The 8,971-nt window shown below is 42.3% G+C and overlaps 1 non-coding gene across 1 annotated transcript; it reads left to right on the top strand.

The window, feature by feature from the left end:
• The first annotated feature begins 7,498 nt into the window (after positions 1-7,498).
• Positions 7,499-7,605, top strand: LOC141687638 (small nucleolar RNA R71). Its single transcript, XR_012561128.1, has one exon. It is a non-coding gene; the product is annotated as a small nucleolar RNA R71 (small nucleolar RNA).
• The last annotated feature ends 1,366 nt before the right edge of the window (positions 7,606-8,971 follow it).

Here is an 8,971-nt window from a genome sequence, read left to right as displayed (position 1 = left end):
CCATCGGCCATTGGCTCTTTTCCAGGACGCCCTCCTTCTGGAGCCAAATGTTATGGATAAAAAACTAAGGTTATTATTTGCTATATTTATTACTAAGATTCGGGAGCTCAAGGCCTTTAATGGCTGCTCTCGTGTTTCGTGGCTCGATCTGCCTTTACGAGATGCCTACGTATCTCTGTGAATTAGAGAATCAAGCCAAAAAACATAGTTCTGATTTGTGGGGTGAGGCCCCTTATATAGATGTTGGGAGTCCTTGAATTGGACTTGGTATAGGAGACTTGGTGGGCAAGTCTCATAATTAGAATGGACTTTGGAGTCCTAGATAGTAGGAAACTGATTCCTTATCCTTTTAGGTCCCCTTGAGGCTAATCTCTAAGGATTTATATCCTTATCGGGACTCTTTTCAACATCTGATTTTTCCCTTAATAATTAATTACGAAATTAATTAATAATCAGGGCTTTTGGGCCTTTTTTATTCCATCAGGCCTGATCTGGTCCATCAGGCTTAACCTTTCTGGTCTGAGTATCATATATCTTTTTATTGGGCCTAGCAGTCCACAACTTGTACAATTAATGCAGAATTTAATTATACAATCATAATTTATTTATCCTTATCAGACGCCTAGCCACAATTAGCAACGAATTCCATTTTTTACTCCATATTTTTTCTTTTCATGCCTTTTATCACTAAGAACCTATAATAAAATTCTAAGCATAATAAATAGATTAACCTCGAAAACCGTCGAACCATAACAACAATCTAGTCCTTAAGCATTCTCTAAGACTTAGTGAAATTACAAGTGTTTCTAGCATGCATATCAACCTACACGATTCAACATTACTTTAATGCTATCACTACACTCGCATCAACATCACAAATCAGTCGGCAAATCAGCGCAAAAGGGATCATGGCAAATGCATGAGCTACATGACATGATAAACAAATAAAGCTATAAATAATAAAAAAAAACTCTATATGGCAAAAATTATGCAATTATATGAACTAACTATCATGAATATGCAACTATATGACACACACACAAAATATTCCTTAACTACCACCCCCAAACTTAAAATCTTCACTATCCTCAGTGAAGGTAGTAGAAAGGAACACAGGGTATACCTACTCGGAGAGATCATCATCATCATCACCCTCAGTGGGTGGTGTATCAGGAAGCGAATATGCACAATCCTCACCAAAAACTGGCCACTGGATGTCGGCTCCAAGGCCTCAAAAAGCGGTCCCTAGCGCAAGGGTGAGCTCCTGAGCAAACCTGCTCTACGTCTCGTACATAGCATCCATCCTCCGTGACAGCCTCCTATACTGGGTATCAGCCATCCCAGCACCCTCCTGAGCTCTAGAAGAACCAGCCTCATCACGCCTTGGCCTCACCATAGTAGCACCTCGTGCTGGATGCCCTCCTTGAAGACGATAACCCAGCCCTTGCTCCTCGGGCTCACCATCGGTCCACTCCTGCATCGCATTCAAAGTCCCGAAATCAATAGGAGCAGCCGGCAACTGCAACTGCTCATGAGACGGCCACTGAACTCCCACCGCTCGGCAAACCTTAGTAACCGTGGATGTATAAGGGATGTTCATATGCTTAGCTCCCCTCAAAAACTTCAGAATTCCTTGGTAGATGAACTCACCAAGGTCCACATAGTACTCCTCATTCAAAATTCCCCACAACAACTGTGTTCTTTCAACTGTGACCTCATGTGCATGCGAAGAAGGCAGAATATTAGCACAAATAAACGCATTCCATGCACGGGCATACCTGTTCATTGCGATCGCCGGAAAGTGACGATACTCATTAGTTCCAGTCTTGAAAATCCATATTGTGCCCGGCCTACAGAGAGTAGCACAAATCAAATCCAAGTCAAAATCCTCAGCAGCCTTCTCGTTCCAGCTCTCCTCCGTGGGCTTCCTCTGTCTCTGCCCAATCACACGGCGAATCGCCGCTGGGTGATAATCAACCGTCATCCCCCGGATCACAGAATATCCATTCTTCTCGGCCTTCGCGTTCGCATAGAACTCGCGAACCACGCTCATCGGCATTGCTTCAGGCGACTCACAAAAAGCTATTCACCCCTTCTCAGCAATCACAGGCAATAACTCACCATCTCTCCCCGATGGTAAAAAGCCCCTCTCCTTCAGAATCGGCTTCCCCAGAAGCCTAGTGTACTCCTCCTCAGCAGCCCTATCATTCAAACGAGGCCTCGCAGCAGTACCCCTCGAAGAATCAGTAGTAGGGACAGTGCTGTTGCTATCAATAGTCATTGCTCTCTTGGGTGCCATCGAATCTGGATAAAAGTGCTTGAGATTTATGTTTTTGTGTTTGGGAGAGAGTTGAAGTGTAGAAAGAGTATGGGAGATATACGGGATAGGTGTATGTATATATAGGGTATGGATTAGGGTAGAATTTGATTAGGAGTGGGTTTAAGGGTTAAAATCATGGGATAATGGGGAAATAGGTCGTGGGTTTATGGGCTGTATTTTGTTTTTTTATTTTTCTGATTTTTTTTTTGGATTTTTATGGAACTAAAAATTTTTCTCCCAGCCGACCCCTGAGCGGTCGCTCAGCAGAGCTGAGCGGGCGCTCAGGAGGCTACCGGAAAAAAAATTTTATGGCCAAGTTTTTCTGATTTTTTTGTGGTTTTGGATAGGTTATTAACTTCTAAGGGTTCCTGTAACAACAAATCATGGGTTGCCTCCCACAAAGCGCTTCTTTTTTATCATTAGCTTGACGTTGCGTACCTTCCTCAAGTTGACAATAAAACGGCACTAACCACTTCTCGGTTTGCCGTGTCCCCATATTAGTGCTTCAAACGGTGACCATTAACCTTGAATGTTTGGTCCGGATCATTCTCAAAAATCTCCACCGCTCCATGTGGAAACACAGTTTTGACAATAAAAGGTCGAGACCACCTTGATTTCAACTTCCCAGGAAAAAGTCGGAGACGAGAGTTGAATAAGAGAACTTGTTGCCCCGACACGAATAACTTAGGATGTAGCTTCCTATCGTGCCACTTTTTCACCTTTTCCATGTACATTTTGTTGTTCTCGTACTCTTGGAGTCGAAATTCATCAAGTTTATTAAGCTGAAGCATTCGCTTCTTTCCAGCTGCATCTAGATCCAGGTTCAACTTTTTCAATTCCCAATAGGCCTTATGCTCAAGCTCCGCAGGTAAATGACATCCCTTACCATACACCAGTTGAAACGGAGACATGCCAAGTGGAGTTTTGTATGCTGTTCTGTAAGCCCAGACAACTTCATCGAGCTTTAAAGACCAATCCTTCCTTGACGGACAAACAACCTTCTCTAGAATGCGCTTGATCTCTTTGTTAGATACTTCCGCTTGACCATTTGTTTGCGGATGATAGGCAGTAGCAACTCGATGATTCACGTTATAACGCTACATCATAGAAGTGAACTTACGGTTGCAGAAATGTGACCCTTCATCACTTATGATTACTCGAGGCGTTCCAAACCTTGTGAAAATCTGCTTATGAAGAAAATTCAACACTGCCTTTGCATCATTTATCGGTAGAGCTTTGACTTCTACCCATTTTGAGACATAATCAACTGCCAGCAAGATGTACTGATTGTTGCAGGATGAGACAAAAGGCCCCATGAAATCGATTCCCCAAACATCAAAGACCTCGACTTCAAGCATCACATTTAACGACATCTCATCCTTTCTCGTCAAATTTCCCACTCTTTGGCAACGATCACACCTTAAAACAAATTGATGAGCATCCTTAAATAAGGTAGGCCAGAAAAAACCTGCTTGCAGAATACGAGCTGCCGTCTTCTCACCACCATAGTGTCCTCCATAAACTGTGGAGTGGTAGTCTCGTAATATCCCCCCCGTCTCACAGAATGGGATACATCTCCTGATGATCTGGTCAGCTCCCTGTCTAAACAAATACGGTTCATCCCACATATACCACTTCACCTCATGCAGAAACTTCTTCTTTTGAGCTGTGGTCAAATTAGGAGGCATTATATTGCTGACAAGATAATTCACAATATCTGCAAACCATGGCTCTTCCTCCTGAACTGCGAACAAGTGCTCATCCGGAAAAGATTCGTTGATCAATGTCTTATCATGTGAAGTAGACTCGGGATTCTCCAATCTAGAGAGATGGTCAGCTACTTGATTCTCAGTAACTTTTCGATCCTTGATCTCTAACTCAAATTCCTATAGTAAGAGCACCCAACGAATGAGTCTGGGCTTCGAATCCTTCTTGGAAACCAAATAGCGAATGGCCGCATGATCAGTGAATACTGTCACTTTGGTCCCAAGCACATAAGATCGAAATATTTTGAAACCAAAGACTATAGCTAAGAGCTCCTTCTCAGTAGTGGTGTAGTTCATTTCGGCCCCATTTAAGGTCTTGCTAGCATAGTAGACCACATGAAAGAGATTATTCGTGCGCTGCCCAAGAACTGCCCCTACCGCATAATCACTCGCATCACACATCATCTCAAAAGGCTCTGTCTAATCCGGTGCTGTAATAACTGGTGCAGTGATCAAACTCTTCTGAAGAGTCTCGAATGCCGTCAAACATTCATCATCAAATTTGAAAGACACATCCTTCTCAAGCAAGTTGCACAGCGGCTTAGATATCTTCAAAAAGTCCTTGATGAAACGCCGATAAAAACCCGCATGACCAAGAAAACTACGGATTCCTTTCACAGAAATAGGTGGTGGAAGATTTTCAATGACTCCCACCTTGGCTTTGTCCACCTCAAGACCCTTGCTAGAGACCTTATGCCCAAGAATATTGCCTTCACACACCATAAAATGACATTTTTCCCAATTGAGCACCAAATTAGTTTCCACACACCTTTTGAGCACGACACGAAGATTATTCAAACATTCATCATACGAATGTCCAAAGACGGAGAAGTCATCCATGAACACCTTGACATTATTGCCAATCATGTCAGAGAATATAGCCATCATACATATCTAAAAAGTGGTCGGTGTGCCACATAACCCAAACGAAACTCTGCGAAAAGCAAACGTGCCAAATGGACAAGTGAAGGTAGTCTTTTCTTGATCCTCTGGTGCAATACAAATCTGATTATACCCCGAGTGGCCATCCAGAAGACAATAATACTCATGACCAGCTAACCTGTCAAGCATCTGATCAATAAACGGAAGAGGGAAGTGATCCTTCCTCCTGGCCTTGTTCAACTTTCGGTAGTCCATGCATACTCTCCATCCTGTGACTGTTCGAGTGGGGATGAGCTCGTTCTTCTCATTTGCTACCACAGTAATACCTCATTTCTTAGGCACAGATTGCATGGGGCTCACCCAAGAACTTTCAGAAATAGGATAAATGATTCCTGCATCCAGCCACTTTAGAATTTCTTTCTTCACCACCTCTTTCATGATAGGATTAAGTCTGCGCTGTTGCTCAACAGTTGGCTTACTACCCTCCTCGAGCAGAATCTTATGCATGCAATATGAAGGGTTGATCCTCTTGATGTCTGCTATGGTCCATCCAATAGCCAATTTGAATTCTCTCAAAATCCTTAAGAGTTTGTCCTCCTCACTACCTGAAAGGTCAGATGCAATAATAACAGGTAATGTAGATGCATCACCTTAAAAAGCATACCTCAAGTGTTCAGGCAATGGCTTAAGCTCCAAGGTGGGTGCTTCCTCAATTGATGGTTTGAGCTTTCCTTCAGCATTTTTGAGGTCATAAGTACCAAGAGATTCAAACGGCATATCCAGCTTTCGCCTCCAGGAAGAAGCATTAAGATATTGTAATTGCTCGTTGCTATCCTCATCATCACTGTCAAAATCCCCCACTAAGGCCTTTTCTAATGCATCAGACATTAGCATATGATCGAGTTCTGAAGTAACCGCAGAATCAATCAAATACACTTTTAAGCACTCCTCATCTTCTATAGGGAATTTCATTGCTTTGAATATATTGAAGGTCACATCCTGATCCTGCACCCTCATTGTAAGTTCATCTTTCTGCACATCTATCAAGGTACGGCCAGTAGCCAAGAAAGTTCTTCCCAAGATTATGGGAATCTTCTTATCTTCCTCGAAATCCAGAATAACAAAGTCTGCAGAAAAGAAGAGCTTATCCACCTTGACTAGCACATCCTCCACTATGCCTCTTGGGTAAGTAATAGAACGATCAGCCAATTGTAGAGACATGTAGGTGGGCTTTGGATCAGGCAAATCTAACTTTTTAAAGATCGACAACGGCATCAGATTGATGCTTGCTCCCAAATCACAAAGGCATTTGTCAAAAGACAACTTTCCAATGGTGCAAGGAATGGTGAAGCTACCTGGATCTTTAAGCTTTGGAGGTAACTTTTCCTACAGCACAACACTGCATTCTTCTGTTAGAGCAACGGTCTCAAGGTCATCCAGTTTCACCTTCCTTGAAAGAATACTCTTCATAAACTTCGCATAACTAGGCATTTGCTCCAGAGCCTTAGCGAAATTTATATTGATGTGAAGTTTCTTGAACACCTCCAGAAACTTACTTAACTGCTTATCCATCTTTTGTTGTTGCAATCTCTTAGGGAAAGGTGGTGGAGGATAGAGCTGTTTCTCCCCTATATTACCCTCAGAAAGAGTGTGTTCAACAGTAGTCTTCCTTGGTTCCGCCGCTTTCTCCTTTTGCTTGACTTCTTCATCTCCAACTTCAGCTTCTCCTTCTTTTGCCTTTTCAGCGTCAGCAACTTTCCCAGACCTTAAGGTAATAGCCTTGACTTGCTCTTTAGCTTCCTTCCTGCCTGGCACTTCCGTGTCACTGGGAAGTGTGCCAGGTTGGCGATTGAGCACTGCATTGGCTATTTGACCGATTTGATTTTCCAAGGTCTTGATCGACACCGCCTAACTCTTGCATAACAGCTTAAGTTCCTCAAAATCAGCACTATTGGGTGCAGCTGCACCTCCCTGTTGAGGATATGATTGCCTTTGAGCATACTGCTGTGGTTGCTGGAATCCAGGTGGATTGAACTGTTTACTCACACCTTGCTGATATGGTGGCTGAATAGCATTCTGATTATTACCCCAGCTGAAATTTGGATGATTTCTGTTGTTAGGATGATAAGTAGCTGGCACAGGCTGTTGTTGTCGCTGATAATTGTTCACATACTGAATAGATTCATTAACTAGAGAACACTGATCCGTAGCATGAGTAACTGCACAAAGCTCACAGACCATAGCTATTTGATTGACTCCATAGGTAGCTAGAGAATCGACCTTCATAGACAACGCTTGGACCTGCGCTGCAATAGTGGTGGCTGTATCGACTTCCAGAATACCTGCTACCTTCCCAGGCATCATCCTTTGAGTTGAGTTTTAATTCTTATTTGCAGCCATAGTCTCAATAAGATTATAAGCCTCAGTATAGCTTTTGGCCCACAAGGCGCCTCCAGCTGCTGCATCGAGCATGGGCCGAGATTGGGCCCCTAAACCATTATAGAAACCAGTGATCACCATCCAATCGGGCATTCCATGATGTGGACATTTTCTCAACATTTCCTTGTACCGTTCCCAAGCTTCGCACATAGATTCTGTAGGTTGCTGCGCAAACTGAGTAAGAGCACTCCTCATAGCAGCAGTCTTGGCCATTGGATAAAACTTCACCAGAAACTTTTGCGCAAGATCTTGCCAAGTAGTGATGGACCTAGCTGGTTCAGAATGTAACCAGTCCTTAGCTTTATCCCTCAGTGAGAATGGGAAAAGCCTCAGCTTGATAGCCTCATCAGTCACACCATTATATTTGAAGGTACTGCAGATCTCGACAAAATTCCTGTGCATGTTGAGTCTTCAGTCGCAGCTCCTCCGAAAGAAATAGAGTTCTGCACCATCTGAATAGTGCCCGGATTGATTTCAAAGGTGTTAGCTTGGATAGCCAGATGAAGAATGCTTGACTGAATATCATCAATTTTAGGCCGAGAAAAGTCCATAAGAGTTGGATCTGCCGGAACAATACGATCACTCATGATTACTGGCTCTTTCTGCTCACTTCCTGAATCCGAATCTTCAAAGTCCATCTTCTCCGGAATATCAAGAACTTCGTCTGTCTCCTCAGCTGTATCTAAAGTCCTCTTGCGAGTACGAGAATAAATTTGCATAAACGCTCGCTAAAGTACCAGAAACACAACCGGAAACAATAAGTAACACGTCTTAATCACTGAGTCCTAACGACCAATGATGGTAAGTACATAAACTAAACAAATACGCCGAGTCCCTGACAGCGGCGCCAAAAACTTGTTAAGGCGAAAACACGCGCTAATGTTCACGCAAGTATACGCGTTCGCAAGTAATATAGAATACTTTCTAGTTCGTTCCCACAGAGACTCAAACTAATTATGCTCAATTAAACTCACTCATGAATGTATGATTACTTCTCAATGTTAAGACAATAACACTTAGATTTGATTAACTAATTATCAACTATAATTAACTACTAGAATTAAACACTTAATTAACACTTAGAATTAACAATATTAAAATACTCATGAGATCACAACTTCATTACTACTTCCTTCAGTAGTCATTGTTATTACCCTTAGCATGGAACAACGATGATATTAATCGAATAACACGAAAATGATAAAAGCCAACTTTTATTGTACTAATACCATTCTACCAAACATCCACAATTAAGATAGAAGTTGAATAGGCATCAATTATGTTGAGTCCCTATATGTCTACATAAATTGACAACATAATGATTTAAGAACAAGTTATTCCTTTTGATTACACAGGGCGAATAAAACAGTTAGAGTTACCCACTAATCATACAGACTCGTACATGAACCTATGCTAGCATGGCATGTTCTAAATCTCGAGATCCACCGTCGCTTCACAAGAGATTAACACCCTATCTTATATGTTCGCGACACACATAAGATGAATATGCACAACCAATACTAGATATCATACAATCATCACACACTAAGGTATTAAACAACTA

This window comes from Apium graveolens, chromosome 9, assembly GCF_009905375.1.
Source record: "Apium graveolens cultivar Ventura chromosome 9, ASM990537v1, whole genome shotgun sequence".
Classification (NCBI taxonomy): Eukaryota; Viridiplantae; Streptophyta; class Magnoliopsida; order Apiales; family Apiaceae; genus Apium; species Apium graveolens.
This window is presented reverse-complemented; position numbering and strand designations above follow the sequence as displayed.